This window comes from Oncorhynchus gorbuscha, linkage group LG13 (assembly GCF_021184085.1).
Source record: "Oncorhynchus gorbuscha isolate QuinsamMale2020 ecotype Even-year linkage group LG13, OgorEven_v1.0, whole genome shotgun sequence".
NCBI classification, from domain to species: Eukaryota; Metazoa; Chordata; class Actinopteri; order Salmoniformes; family Salmonidae; genus Oncorhynchus; species Oncorhynchus gorbuscha.
In genome coordinates this window covers 27,824,300-27,840,850 of record NC_060185.1, presented here as the reverse complement: position 1 = coordinate 27,840,850, position 16,551 = coordinate 27,824,300, and the positions used below count along the sequence as shown (strand labels likewise).

The window sequence follows — 16,551 nt, the reverse complement described above, 5'->3', positions numbered from 1 at the left end:
CTACAGTAGAATAATGTCCACTGTGTCCAAAATGGTTGTGAATAACTATTCAAGAACACTTGAATAACTGGCTGACAAAATACCAACTAGGCACAGATGTCAATTCAACATCTCCCATGTTGGTTCAACGTAATTTCATTGAAAAGACGTGGAAACAACATTGATTCAACCAGTGTTTGCCCAGCTGGTATGCCCTGAGGTACCATTTTCTTGGCCAGTTTTAAAGATAAAATAATATGGACTGCCTACTTTGCAATTTGCTACTTATTGGTATTGAATAACTGTAGGGACCAAATTACATTTGAGCCACATTTTCTTTCTTCTATTATTTGTTTACTAGAGTTCTTCACCTTGACTATGTGTTCCCCACATCCACCTACACACTAAAACACAGTGTAGAACACAAGCAGTATTCTGTCCTCACTCTCACTACAGCATAACTGGATGACTAAACAGTTTTTCCTCCTACTGACTCACACTCCTCACTACTGCAGGAGTTTAACATTACACACTTTTCTGCTCACCTGTACAAAACAACACCTATCGTCCCTCATAAATAGAATATATTTAATTTAAAATGCAACATTAAGTTTGATAGATTCCGCGCAAGGCAAAACACACCCCATTAGTTATTTTATTACGCGGAATATCTTGTCTACTTACAACGCTGTATTGGGGCACATATCCATACTCCTGCGTTATTTTTCTTAGCATTTAGGGTTACAGATATTCTGAACAAGTTCGCAGACTCTGACAACTATAGGACTAAAATTGTCCCTTTATGTTCAATGGAGTTTCATACCATACATACTGTAGTTGAAGGGTATATTGACTTCTGGAACATTTGGTGGGTTAAGTCAGGCCACGGTAAAGTGTATTAAAGATAGATTTAAAAAAAATGTGTGGCCAAGGGGGAAAAACTCTAGTGAACATTCAGTGATTACTCATGTGATCCAATTGAAATCCTCGGTGAGTAAACCCTGGCTGACCCCTCTGGCTGTGAACCTTTGGCTGTAAATTGCATTTGGATTATGAGGGAAGCGCCGGATGACAAGGAACAAATTCATAACAACCAGAACCATCATTTTCCTTAGCCTCTGCAATTTATAGATTTACTGTACGTATGTACTGTACTGACAGTACACTGTATGTGTACTGCCTATGCCTTTGCATAAACACTCTTGTATAGAAGCATGCTGCAAGATCCCGCTGGATGAGTCACCCTTCAATCGTCAGCAATAGTATAGTGCATTGTACTTACACATACAAAGCTAAGATGAAAGACAAATTACTCACACAATTGTCACTGCTCTATACAACTAAACAAAAGAGTTTGCAAGCCTCAGTCTCAACCACACTTTATCGTTCTATAACGTGAGTTTCTTCCTCATTGCTGTTTCTCTCAAACAGAGAAAGTACATGCTTGTGACCTTTCCGCAGATTCCCCTGACATCCTCCAGCCTGCAGCCATAGTTCTCAGACAGCTCTCTCCTCAGCCTCACTGCAGCATACTGAACACTTCTCACAGAGTCATATGTTAAGTGAAAGAAACGCCTTGGATACCCCCAAAAAAAAAAATATATTTTCATATAAAAAAATAAATGTCTTGGATTTAATGTCGATAGTTTTATTAGTAATAATTAAACGTTGTACGTGTAAGTGCATCTTTAACTGCGCTGTGCACTGTGATTGGTTTGTCTACCCTTCGGCATTGGATTAAGACTATATTTAGCCCTTTCGGTCATGGTAATGAGCACCTTGCTACTGGAATGCATTTATGTTAGTGATAGCTTCCACTGGTCCTTGCCGAGTCCACAGTCTTATCCTCACTGTTATGCTCGTTATTTAGCTCCTGTGAGTTTGTTTTGTGGGTATTTTGACTCATCGTACTGTTATCCTGAATGCCAGCATACTTTGGCAAAATGTTGTTGTTATGCGAGCTCAGGGATGTGGGCATGTAAGAGTGAGAGCTAATAAACGTATGTCATTGATAAAGTCTTGTTCTTCAACACAACCTTGGCGACGAGGATGGCTGATACCGCACCCATCATCTCCACCATTTCTCTGCCTCCTCCGGACCCATTTCTGATCCTGTCATTCCCTGGGAGCAATGGAAAGGCTTGCTTGAAACGTACCTTCTAGCCATAGGACTGGATACTTTTGCCGGTGCCAGGAAACGTGCTATCCTCCTACACTGCCACGGAGAAGAGGGGCACCGCATTTTCAGCACTATTGTTTCTTAGTAGTCTCATACTAAGAAACAATAGCAGCTCTTAACAGGCATTTTTTAAAGTTTCAAAATGTTCTCCTGAGACGGCTTCTGTTCAAACAACGACGTCAGTGAGCTGGTAAGTCAGCTGGCCAGTTTGTAGCTAATTTGAAAGCTCGAACACAGTCGTAATTTCGGAGCAATACAAGACAATTGATAAGAGATCAGGAAATTTGAAAAACTTCCAACCTCTGGGTACAAGAAAGACTGTCACTTGAAGATGCTAATTGAACCCTTGCTAATTCACACACTTGCTCTACAAATAGTAATATTTTGTGGATCTACCCGTCACACTTCAAGGTCTCCAGATTGCCCAGCTACTGGCCAGACATGCAGATATTGTCAAAAGTTGAACCATTTTGGAAAGTGGCCGCTCCACTCCCGAGAAAGCATCAGCGCAACAACGTGCCTACGACAGCCACAACACACAGGCAGTGATCCATACAGTGGGGCCCCACTCAGAGAACTTTACAATGTGCCCTGGAAGAGAGCTGTTCCCACTCTCCTTGACTCCGGTGCCAAGGTGTCTTTGCTAAATGCAACCAGTTCTTCCAGCATGTACCGCTGCTGCCTCTGTCCACCACACTTTGTGGCTACGGTCAGAGCAAGATAGATGTCGTCGGCCTCCTCCACCTCCCAGTATGTTATGGTTCCAAGGCCTTAGACTCCTTCCAGTTTCACATCACATACCAGGGTGCAAAAAACATAGGCCTGGACCTTTTTGTCAGTCTCGGATTTTCTCTACAGGACAACAGTGGGGTCAAGATACTTCATGTGTCTTCTCCGTGGCATCAATGGTATCCAGAGCTGTTTAGTGGTTTGGGATGTCTGACTGCATTCACACAGAAAACACTCTTGGCCCACAGGGTTCCTCCTGTAATTCAACCGCTGCTGTGTCGGATTCCCCTGGCCCTCCACAAAGATAACAACGAGGATCTCAAATCATGGATGAGGATCTAATCGAACCCATCGACGCCTCTCCCTGGGTTTTGAACCTGGTGATTGTTCAGAAGAAAACAGGGGGCATCAGAACCTGTGTTAACATGCGAGCAGCCAACAAAGAAATAGTGCCTGACAGATATCCACTACCCACAACGGAGAAGCTCACAAAACACTTCCATGGCTCCCACGTCTCCTCCAAGCTCAACCTTCGACAGGGCTAAATGCAGGTTTCTCTTCATCTGGAGAGCAGGAACTTAACGGGCTTTATCACTCACACCAGACTGTATCGCTACAAGTGCATGGCTTTTGGCCTGAGCTCAGCACCAAGTTGCTTTCAGAAGATCATGACCACTGTCCTCGCCAGCTGCCCTGGTGTTGTGGTCTACCTAGATGACATTGTGGTGCATGGGTCACACATTGCCACTCATGATGAGCACCTATGGCAGGTGTTCACCAGCCTGAACCGCCATCACCTCATACCTCACACTGACAAGTGTGAGTTCTCAGCATCAGCCATAGACATTGTGGGGTTCCGGGTGTCATCCAAGGGTATCTCTCCGCTGCAGTCAAATGTGTATTCAATCTTCGAAGTGGCCGCCCCCACATCAGCTTCACATTTGGTGTCATTCCTAGGTATAACCACCAACTACTATTGTGGTTTCTACCAGAATACCCCATCACATCACTGCTGTGACAGCTTCTTAAGCAGGACGCTCCTTGGAACTGGACTCTGGCCTGTCAGGCAGCAATCAAGGAGCTAAAACACCTTCTCACCACATCTCCGACCCTGGCTCATTTGCACTTGATCTGCCCCATGCTGGTGACCTGTGACGCCTCAGCAGCACTCTCAGTCCGACAGGGCAAAGGTACTCAATAGAGGTTCTCGCTTGCATCTGGGCTTGTGAACGGTGGCATTGCCACCTTTATGGTTGCTCCTTCACCTGCCGAACAGATCATCATGCCTCACAGCCCTGATGTCCACCACTGGCTGGGGACACAGGCCCCTCTGTCTCCATAGGTGGTCAGATCGCCTACAACAGTACATTTTCCAAGTACAGTTCACTCCAGGAAAATAATATTGTAGCAGACTCCCTGTCCCGCCCCATCAGCACACAGAGCTCATCTACTCAGATGGTGACAGATGGTAAAGAGGAGTTGGTGCATCTTGCCTACTCTCCTCTACAGAACATGGTGTCCCTGCAGGAACTTAAGGACGCGTCGACTGCAGAAGCATCATTTGGCACACTAATTGAGAACATCGGGAAATGGATGGTCTTTCAATGACCCATCAGAACTGAAGGTATTCTCACATGTGAAAATTAACTGTCATGCTGAGATGATGCCTGCATTGCACGCGGTTACTGTGCAGTGATCCTTTCTGTCCTCAGGGGTCTCGAAATAACAATGGCACACGAAGGTCATCTCGGCATTGTCAAACTCAAACATCGGTGTCGTGACATGGTGTGGTGGCCTGGCATAGATTGTGACCTTGAAGAGCTCGTCAGGTTCTACACGTCATGCCTCATCAGGGGGAAGACTGGCCACCCTGCTCCTTCCCCTCCACAGGCCCCGGACAACCCGTCTGGGCACCTACAGCTCAACGTCTGTGGGGAGCTACACAATGTCTCACACCATCAAAGGTTCCACATTGTGCTGTATGACCTTCACTCTAAATGGCCCAAAGTCACCCCAATGGGCACAGTCACAGTGGAGACCATAGTCAAATTTCTGGATCAGCTCTTCGCTCAGTGGGGCCTGCCACGGGCAAGTACCACAGACAAGGGACCCATGTTCTTGTTGAAACCACTTCACCTCTTACCTAGCAAACAAAGTGTCACACACATCCACACTTCTTTCTATCACCCACAGGCAAACAGAGGGGGTGGATAGATTTAATCAGTGCCTAACAAATGGACTGAACATGCACATGGCCAGAGGTTGCTCTCTGGGGACTGCACTCTCCCAGACCCTTCTCCACTACCGCGCAGATTGTCATTCCACTACGGGAGTCTCCCCCGCCTCACTCATGTTGGGGTGTGAGCTTGTGCTACCCCTCACCAGACCTCGCACACCAGTTGGGTCTTCAGTGCGGAAGGATCAGCATGACATGAAGCACAGGTTCGACAAGAAGCCCAGTGATCAGCCGCCAATCATCGAGGTATCTGAGTCCGAGCATGTCAACCACACCGTGCCAACAAACTGAGCACATTCTGGTCCTCTCCAAGTCAGGTCAGTCGTCAACTGGTCCCAGTGACATTTCAACTGGCAGATGGATCTCGTTGGCGTGCCAGCTGTCTACTCAGGGTTCCTGCTCCCATGAACACAGTAAACGTGGCCACTGCTCCAGTGGTCAGGCAGGACATTCCCGTTGCCATGCAACCTGCTCAGCCTCCTGAACAGCCAGCTCTGTCTTCTCCTGAGCCCAGACATGTCAGGATTCATGCACCCCTTGGGCATTTTCAGGATTTTGATACTACAGTTGAAGTCAGAAGTTAACATACACTTATGTTGGAGTCATTAAAACTTGTTTTTCAACCACTCCACAAATGTCTCGTTAACAAACTATAAATTTGGCAAGTTGGTTAGGACATCTAATTTGTGCATTTTTCTAACAATTTTTACAGACAGATTATTTATCTTACAATTCACTGTATCACAATTCCAGTGGGTCAGAAGTTTACATAGACTAAGTTTACTGTGCTTTTAAACAACTTGGAAAATACCAGAAAATGATGTCAAGGCTTTAGAAGCTTCTGATAGGCCAATTGACATCATTTGAATCAATTGGAGGTCTGCCTGTGGATGTATTTCAAGGCCTACCTTCAAACTCAGTGCCTCTTTGCTTGACATCATAGGAAAATCAAAAGAAACCAGCCAAGACCTCAGAAAGAAAAGTAGACCTCCACAAGTCTGTTTCATCCTTGGGAGATATTTCCAAATGTTATGTTTGTTATTTAGCTCCTGTGAGTTTGTTGTGTGGGTCTTTGACTCATCATATTGTTATCCTGAAGGGCCACCATACTTTGGCAAAACGTTGATATGTGAGCTCAGGGAAGTGGGCATGTAAGCGTGATAGCTAATAAACTTTTGTCATTGTTAAAGTCTTATTCTTCCAACACAACACCCACATCCACTCACCTTTAGCTTCCCCTTGTGTCGTGATCCTATTGTTTAGCCTACATGCTCTAGGATCAGACAAAACTGGATGCCTGATTAACATGGACTTGGGTTTGAAAGGTAAGCTCTGTTAACACATAGTGCTGTAGCCTCATCTAATTGAAACCCAGGCCTCTCAAGACATATAGCAAGGCACTTGTATAATTGTGCTCCATGAGGAAGACAGAGGCAGACCCTCTTGGGATGTTTTGGTACTGTGCTGTCCTGACCTAACCTAGTATGTATGGAGAGTGTGTATTCAGTTATGCAACCATATGCAGAGGGGCTTAGCATTGCATTGTTACGGTCCATTCATGTTTGACAGGATCGTTTTCAGTGGCTTTCTTTTAAATCTTAATAATTGGAACTGTAGCTATTTGGATTAATTTACGCAGATGACAGTAATGACTGCTTGAATCTGCTCAACGCAGTATGCAGTATTTTTTGCCATTTATATCTGTTAACTGAAATGCAGTATATGTGTTTTATAAAATGAATGGTCCCATAGAGCCTTTACTTGAACAAATGTAATTTCAGAAACAAAAGAATAAGACACCGGGGTAGACATAAAATGTATTATGTGTGCATGTTATGCTGTTGTTTTCCTGATATAGTCCAACTCTTGTTGATGACTAATATTAGCTCTCTTTCCCAAGCATGCAGGGCACCTTACCCCAGGCCAAGGCACAGCGAGCCATCTGCAGCATGACAAAATCCTAATGTCAGGGTATGAGATCATGTGGAAGCCTGGTGACTAGGACACATTGTGCCACATACATCAACTGTCATACATCAACTGGATTTGACAGGCACCACCTATGTTTTTGGATGAGTAGTGCTTAAATACACATTTATTTACTCTGCAAATTACCAATCATATTTTTTATTTAATTTGGTTTCTTCATAAACTGGAGAAGATAAACTGGAGAAGATAACACTCCAAGATATGTGTATGAAACCACTGCTGACACAGCCATTGTAGAAGATGTACCCTGGCATCTGGCCAGGAGCCTTGACACCAGCAACTCTCACAGTGGCAAAGCATTTGTCCCATTCCAAGAGCCCTCAATACAGTCCACCTCAGTCTGCTGTGTCTGCTCCCAGACATTCCATTCCCTCTCACATCCTTCACATTATGTGACTGCTGACTTGTTTCACAGACAATTGGTCCCTTGGCTCAGATTCATCGTAGTACCCCCTTGCAAACAGAAGTGCTGTCAACTCATCCCCGATCCCCACTCTGTCCCGTCCGTTCTCATCATGGCCCAGGAGTCAGGACCACTTCAGTGTCCGATCAGATCCACTCCTCCTGACACCTCTCTTCCACAGGCCAATCAAGGGAGCTAAATCCCTATGACAATATCAATAGCTGAACCTGAGCCTATTGGCTCTCCTTGTTTTACACTTGAAAATGTGGCGATGTCTCAACACTATAGCTTCAATTTGCTCCAACAAAGGGAAGGGAAACCATAAGTGTTTGAACGAACCTACCATCTCTGGACAATAAACAACATATGTAGATTGATAAATAAACTTTATTAGATTGAACTCTTGTGATCGCTTGGCGCAACCATCTCATTTGCTCCTGTGGTTGTTATCATTGATTGGGTGTGACCAGGGTCTAATAAACCACCTAATATGTTCCTGTGGTGGAGTTTTGATTGGTTAATGTAATATTCCTTATGTTTAATATGAATAATAAAGCAATGTCCAGACACATATCAAGTTGCTAATTTATTTAGAAGTGTTTATTGGCTCACACTCACGTTCGGGGGTTGACTGACTACCATAAACTGTAGTACTATGGATCCACCAAGAGTCGTATTAGGTTAGTGTTGTCGGAAACAATTAGCAGTGTTACTGCATAAACAATTACAGTTAATGTTCTAATTGAGCATAATCTTGGGCTATATTCATCCATGCTGCAGCAGTGAGGCTCCTCTGTGGCCTCCTCCCTCCACAGGGAGTCAGTCTAACAGCTCTGTCTCCACTTTCCTTCCATCCCTAATCTTCAATGTTTCATCTTTTAATGGCTGCTCATTTCCTCCTTTCCACCCTTTTCTGCCTCCCTCTCTGCATCACTTTCCCATCATCCCTTTTAGTGGTGCAGAGCTCCAGAGAACAGCTGTCGGTCACCTGTGGAGACAGTATAATAAGCTCAGACAACAAGACTGGGACTCAAAATTGTGCAGCCTTTAAATGTTCCTCCCAGTCGCAGTAAGCCTCCTTTGAAATCTGCATACTAGGAGAAGCTGGAATATTAAAGTGGGGCGTAGGGGCGGGTGAATGAGATGCAACGGGCACAGTTGGAATCCGTGTGGAATGAAGATGAAAATTCATTCCCAGTTTTTGCTTTACCATCTTTCACTGCCAAGAAGAGGTCAGGTCCAAGGAGATTGGCTGGCGAATATTCTGCTGATCTATGGCTTCGTACAGCTTTTTTCACAGGACAGAGACTGTTGCATTGCTGCCAGAGATGTAAAAAAAAAAAACTGTTAGGACACCACTTGTATACAGATTGTCAGTCTGAGTGGGAAGTGCCAAGTGAAAGTGATGGGGTTATAATAGGGGCTGCCCCAAATGATTGATGTATTATAATAATTGATTATGCTTATGTTGTATTAATAGAATGGGAAGGGCTATAAGACCCTCCCCCACTACATTTATAGGGTCCTGGACCACATATTAGCAATATATGCATTATAAGGTTTAATATTGTTCCACAGTTCTTTTCTAGTCTCTTCCTCTTATAAGAAATAGTCTGAGATGTGTGAGTTATTGCAGTCAAAACAGGGTGTCTGTGAGAAAGCGCCTCAAGGCGAAAAGAGATACATAGACATAGAACCCTGCAGGGGAGTAAAGAGATGAGACAAGTCAGACATACCACTGTACACCACACGGGAATTGAGAATTACTGCTGAATTACTGCTGAGCCCTTAGAAAACACTGGACTACTATTTTCTCCTGCAAGTTTGCATAACTGTATATGCATGGGCTTGGTCTCATGAGTAGAAGGTGTTGACGTAGGCAGTTAGATCACTAGTGGTTGACTGCAAGCATATTAAAGCAACTTTGACCTTTTTTTATTTTGCAGGACTTACTCGGAAACATGGGTGCTATGTTCCCGTTGTCAACTTCTGTCTGCAATTGCATTAATAAAGGTGTGATTGATTGATTTACTTAAAGATATTGTCTGATTGCTGATTTCACCAATAAGCCAATGATTGACAAGGAACATGGAACCTACCCGGAGCTGAGTCACCACAGAAAGGAGGGTTGTTTGATGGTTCGTGCCAACATGTCCACTACCACAGGGATGTGTCCTGGTCTTAACTCCTGTCCTGATGCCTTGCTATATCATGTAATGGTTTCTAAAGACCAGCATGCTAATGGGGAAGATGATACAGGAATCAAATGTCACTACAGAATATAAATTCATTGGTGGAACATTTTAAAGGCAGAGATAATAAAAATGTGTTTGTGAGCTAGATATTTACTAGAGTTGTCTAAATGTCAAACTAGGCTTTCATGCTTTTCTTTCCAGCAACTGTCATTCTGGCCCCACAGGCCTAAATATGATCCAGAGGCTATTCAATCTTGTGTGTTCCCGCACGCGTGCTGTGTGAGACCACGCTAACTGGGACAAGAGCCACGGGAGAATTGCTCTCCAGCTGCTCCTCCCAGGCTGCCTCTGTACCCCAGGGTTATCCCTCTCCTCTGGGACGTCACCACACAGAACACATCCAGCTCTCTCAGTTTCACAACATGGCTGAAGGGGAGAGTGGTTGGGGTTAGAAGAGGCTAAATGAGCACCTGACAGACCAGCCTGGTGCCTGTCACAGTCTTATTGAGAATCTATCGCTCTGGCTCCTTTTTCTCAGAATACAGTTATTACACAATGCTTGAATCACTAGTGTCAATATGCTTAAACCTACAAGTGGCACTTCAGTTAGTTGTTTGTAGACACATGCAACTCTGCAAGTCCAGCTAACCAGATGCTAGAATACAAGGGAATTTCTTTTGTCTGACGCCCATTTGTGTAAAGTGCAATGTTTGCCAGGATTGTCCTAAAATGCTCAGTCAAGCACAACCTTTCAGAGATTATCAGAGTCCAAGGAAAAGCTTTTATTCATGTCATAATTAGATCAAGAAATGGCCCCTGGAGTTCTGGGAACGTTGCTTGACAGTTCCTTTGGAACAAACATTCTTAGAACACTGAAAAGAAAATGGACTTATACTTACAGCTATTTGGTTACTTATACTTACAGCTATTTGGTTACTTATACTTACAGCTATTTGGTTACTTATACTTACAGCTATTTGCTCCATGTGAAGCATAAGCCTGAAACAAGCTCACATCATGACTGCAAGATGAGTTGAGCTGAGTATTGCCTCTAACCATGTAGTGGAAACCAAAATGTGTTTACTGGATGACACCAGGAAACAGGATTTATTGTTTGCCGGCCTTTGACACCGGTTTGAACTCTGGTGGCCTGGAGTGTTTCTTTTTGTGGACACTGAGATGTAAAGATATGCTGGCTCAAGGTATTCTTCAATTTGGTGCTCGGAGATAAAGCTCAGATATATAGATCCTGCTTGTCCGACTCTGCAGCACACAGTCCACTATAAAAGCAGACAGTCTGCACTGGGAGCCCTTTGCAGCTACAGAGCAGCTTTGTCATGAGGCCAGATAATCATGGTCCACCTCGTTTGCTGATTGAAGCACTTTTTCCCCATTGAACATAGAGAAATCTATTTTGGTCTGTCAGACATGGTCTAATTCTGAAAGAATAAGTCACACAGAAGAACATGTATTACTTCTTCAAGCCCAGAGTGCATTTAGGCTGACCACTGTTCCTCAATCATGCTTGGCGAAATGTTTTTCTCAAAGCCTCTTAATGTAATCATATTTACTGCCAAGCGTCTCATTAGGGAGGAGTTAAGTGGGAGGGAGAGAGCCAGTCAGTGGGGCCATACATAGTTGAACTCCACTGATTCAAATGACATCATATATCACTTAAGGGCTCATTGAAAAGAAAGCTTGGATCACATACAATTCAGTTCCACACTGCAGAGTTGAAGGCATTCTGTACATGTTTTCAATCAGCTCCCTGTTTTCAGTGGCATCGATAGACATACATCAATTTTAATGTTGTAAAATAAATCTCAAACACATGAAATTAAGTGCCTGAAGTGCATGCAACAGTTGTGACAAATAATCATAGTACTATTTGGAGCAATACAGTAAACAAGTACTGACAAACCTACTGTAGAAGTCCTCAACATTATTTCAGAAAGCCATGGGATCTATTTTACTCTCCAAGAGCTGGAATGAATATTCTCAGGGCAGGGAAAACACTGCTTTTATGGTTATGAAACAGTCTACTTATTTTTACATTGTTTTCTAGGATTCTTATTCAACTCTTTCTGTATCGGGTAGACGGAGAGACACGAAGTTGACCTCTTCATAGCGTGGGTGGGTGTTACCACATCAAGAGCTGGTCGACAAGAGCATGGAGTTTTACTTTGCTCAAATCATCCATCTGAATTGCATGATGATTTGGGGGGATTTTGGAAAAAAAAGTGACATTGCAATATTATGCAAGCATATTCCTAACCCCGTATTTCCATTGGTAGCCAAATTATTTTAAACAAATAGATGTTTGAGAGCAACTAGCTTTGCAATGCAACATTTTCATTGAGGTTCTGTTCTTCTCTTTAAGCAAATGTCAAAGGCTGTATCAAGAGATTCACTCCTGGGTCTGGAACTGTTCATGTTCTCTGACGTGCTCGGAGTTCACAAAAAACACTGCGTATTGAGTTAAATGCTACCATTTAACACACTTATTTCCAGGAATATATTTACACTCCATGCAATGCCATAAATGGACAGCGTACATAAGGGAGTGTGTGTGTTTTCTGCTGGTCTCACCAGCTGATATTTTCATTGATAAGGTGCACGTTTCATGATGCTGCATAAAATGTCATTTGGAGATCAGAATTGACAGATCTTTAAATGCTAACAAATTAAACGTAGGTTCTTATTTCACATTACACAAAAACCTATGCTAAATCTAAACAGTGATGCAAAAGATATTCACCTGACCTGAATAAGACAATAAATAAAAAGCAAAGGGTGTAAACAGAAAATGTGTCTGGGATGTTGTGGGTCAGGCAAGGCGTGCAGAGCAGGCCTGCAGGTAGCCAGAGGGAGGGGGCTTGGTGAAGCCCCCATGGGACATGTCACTTAACCCATTTGTTTCCCAGTCATGCCACTATGCAAATCTTATAACATTAGTAACCCAAACATGTAATCCATATTGCTTAATATATATGTTAATGTTTTGACGTCTGCTCTGGGTATATAGATATTTGGGCTGGGGTGTGTGGGTAATTGGGTTTAGGTGTGTGCTGGGGTATAATATAATATAATAAAATGAACAAACAAGTACACCTACTCCCCAGCGCCAATATTTTATTTTACCTTAATTTAAAGTCAGTTAAGAACAAATTCTTATTTTCAATGACGACCTAGGAACAGTGTGTTAACTGCCTTGTTCAGGGGCGTTACAACAGATTTTTACGGCTCGGGGATTGAATCTTGCAACCTTTCCATTACTAGTCCAACGCGCTAACCACCTGCCGCCCCACTAGGCTATGTATATACCTCAGCCCACTTACCCACACACACCTAAACCCAATTACCCACACACCCCAGCCCAAATATCTATAAACCTCAGCCCACACCTAAAAACTCAATTACCCACACACCCCAGCTCTGTTAACCCCATGCCCTAACACTACACACACACACACACACACACACACACACACACACACACACACACACACACACACACACACACACACACACACACACCCTAATATTTGTACAATCAAGTACCGATACACCCATATCCTAGATCTAAGTGGTCCTTCTGTAGCTCAGTTGGTAGAGCATGGCGCTTGTAACGCCAGGGTAGTGGGTTCGATCCCTGGGACCACCCATACGTAGAATGTATGCATACATGACTGTAAGTCGCTTTGGATAAAAGCGTCTGCTAAATGGCATATATTATTATTATTATTATTATATTAAATAACCTATTTGTTACTTATAGGACCCCAGTTCCTTTGCCAATATACCTCATCCCTGTACTTGCATATCTCAGCCCACATACACTTTCCTTAGCCCTGTATTCCCCAAGTCACCAACAGTAACCTATATTTAGCTATTCGCTGCAAATTCCAACACTGTTATTTGCATATCTTAGTCATGTGACCTCTAACCTGTTTACACTAATAATTTCATAAGTCAATCCATAGTACAGTGGTATAACAAATGTGCCCAGGACCGATTCACTTTTTTCATACCACAAACTTGTCAGAAAGGTTTTGAATGGGCAATAGACGTCCATCCAGACCTATTACCTGTACTAACCTTGTGTATCCCTACACCACTAATGTAAACCAGGCAAATCTATGAGTATACTCATAACTGCAGGTTATACAAACCAGGTCTATACTTGTACTTCAGTCCCAATTGTCATAGAAACCAGGTCTACACCTGTAATTCACCTCCAATGTACATACCTACAAAGTCTGCACCTGTGCTTGAACCCAATTAGTCAACTAAGCCATGTCTAAATGTTGCCTAAGTCTGAAAACTCAAACTAATACCCCAGCACCTCAGCCCAAATACCCATACAAACCATGGTTACACCTGTGGCTATAGTATGTCCCAATACCCTGATAAACCAGGTCTATCCTTGTGAATATCCAGCAAAACACCACATAAACCAGGACTACCATTGTGAAAGAGACACTAAACAAACCTATTACAGTTGTATATTTGTTAAGTTATTACACTAATTCAGATTATGGGTTCACACATGAACAACCCCACCTGAAATAACAAGATAGGATGTTTTAAAAAGTCAGTCACGTATTTAAACATAGGTAAAGACTAATGCATAATGGTAGATTAATCTGTAAGATAATCTTGATCAACTGCAGTGCATTAGGAAAGTATTCAGACCCCTTGACTTTTTCCCACTTTGTTAGGTTACTGCCTTATTCTAAAATTGATTAAATATATATTTCCCCCCTGAATCTACACACAATACATCATAATGACAAAGCAAAAAGAGGTTGACATTTTTGAAAATGTATTAATTTAAAACTGAAATATCACATTACATAAGTATTCAGACCCTTTACTCAGTACTTTGTTAAAGCACCTTTGGCAGCAATTACAGCCTCGAGTCTTCTTGGGTATGATGCTACAAGCTTGGCACACCTGTATTTGTGGAGTTTCTTCCATTCTTCTCTGCAGATCCTGTCAAGCTCTGTCAGGTTGGATGGGAAGCGTTGCTGCACAGCTGTTTCCAGGTCTCTCCAGAGATGTTCGATCGGGTCCAAGTCTGGGCTCTGGCTGGGCCACTAAAGGACAGTCAGAAACTTGTCCCGAATCCACTCATGCATTGACTTGGCTGTGTGCTTAGGGTCGCTGTCCTGTTGGAAGGTGAACCTTCGCTCTAGTCTGAGGTCCTGAGCACTATGGAGCAGGTTTTCATCAAGGATCTCTATATGCTCCATTCATCTTTCCCGCAATCCTGACTAGTCTCCCAGTCCCTGCCACTGAAAAACATCCCCACAGCTTGATACTGCCACCATGATTCATGGCCTGATGCCAGGTTTCCTCCTGACGTGGTGCTTGGCATTCAGGCCAAATAGTTCAGTCTTGGTTTCATCAGACCAAAGAATCTTGTTTCTCTTGGTCGGAGACCTTTAGGTGCCCTTTGGCAAACTCCAAGCGGGCTGTCATGTGCCTTTTACTGAGGATTGGCTTCCATCTGGTCTGGAGGTCGACCGGTTATGATTTTATCGCCAATACAGATTATTGGAGGACCAAAAAAAGCTGATATTGATTAAAATCGGACAATTTTTATATATATTTGTAATAGTGACAATTACAACAATACTGAATGAACAATGAACACTTATTTTAACTTAATATAATACATAAAGTGGGGAGAACAATTATTTGATAACCTGCGAAAGCGGCAATGTTTCCTACTTACAAAGCATGTAGAGGTCTGTCATATTTATCATAGGTACACTTCAACTGTGAGAGACGGAATCTAAAACAATCCAGAAAATCACATTGTATGATTTTTAAGTAATTAGCATTTTATTGCATGATGTAAGTATTTGATCACCTACCAACCAGTAAGAATTCCAGCTCTCACAGACCTGTTAGCTTTTCTTTAAGAAGCCCTCCTGTTCTCCTCTCATTACCTGTATTAACTGCACCTGTTTGAACTCGTTAACTGTATAAAATACCTGTCCACACACTCAAACCTCTCCACAATGGCCAATACCAGAGAGCTGTGTAAGGACATCAGGGATAAAATTGTAGACCTGCACAAGGCTGGGATGGGCTACAGAACAATAGGCAAGCAGCTTGGTGAGAAGGCAACAACTGTTGGTGCAATTATTAGAAAATTGAAGAAGTTCAAGATGACGGTCAATCACCTTCGGTCTGGGGCTCCATGCGAGATCTCACCTTGTGGGGCATCAATGATCATGAGGAAGGTGAGGGATCAGCCCAGAACTACACGGCAGGACCTGGTCAATGACCTGAAGAGAGCTGGGACCACAGTCTCAAAGAAAAACATTAGTAACACACTGCGCCGTCATGGATTAAAATCCTGCAGCGCACGCAAGGTCCCCTGCTCAAGCCAGCGCATGTCCAGGCCCATCTGAAGTTTGCCAATGACCATCTGGATGATCCAGAGGATGAATGGGAGAAGTTAATGTGGTCTGATGAGACAAAAATAGAGCTTTTTGATCTAAACTCCACTCGCCGTGTTTGGAGGAAGAAGAAGGATGAGTACAACCCCAAGAACACCATCCCAACCGTGAAGCATGGAGGTGGAAACATCATTCTTTGGGGATGCTTTTCTGCAAAGGGGACAGGACGACTGCACCGTATTGAGGGGAGGATGGATGGGGCCATGTATCACGAGATCTTGGCCAACAACCTCCTTCCCTCAGTAAGAGCATTGAAGATGGGTCGTGGCTGGGTCTTCCAGCATGACAACGACCCGAAACACACAGCCAGGGCAACTAAGGAGTGGCTCCGTAAGGAGCATCTCAAGGTCCTGGAGTGGCCTAAGCCA

General features: G+C 43.4%; 1 long non-coding RNA gene across 1 annotated transcript; it reads right to left on the bottom strand.

Annotated features, from left to right (window-relative positions):
- Nucleotides 1–8,144: 8,144 nt before the first annotated feature.
- Nucleotides 8,145–9,711, bottom strand: LOC123992665. Its single transcript, XR_006831287.1, has 3 exons — nucleotides 9,615–9,711; nucleotides 8,726–8,834; nucleotides 8,145–8,503 (listed from the first exon to the last, which is right to left on the bottom strand). It is a non-coding gene; the product is annotated as an uncharacterized LOC123992665 (long non-coding RNA).
- Nucleotides 9,712–16,551: the final 6,840 nt, after the last annotated feature.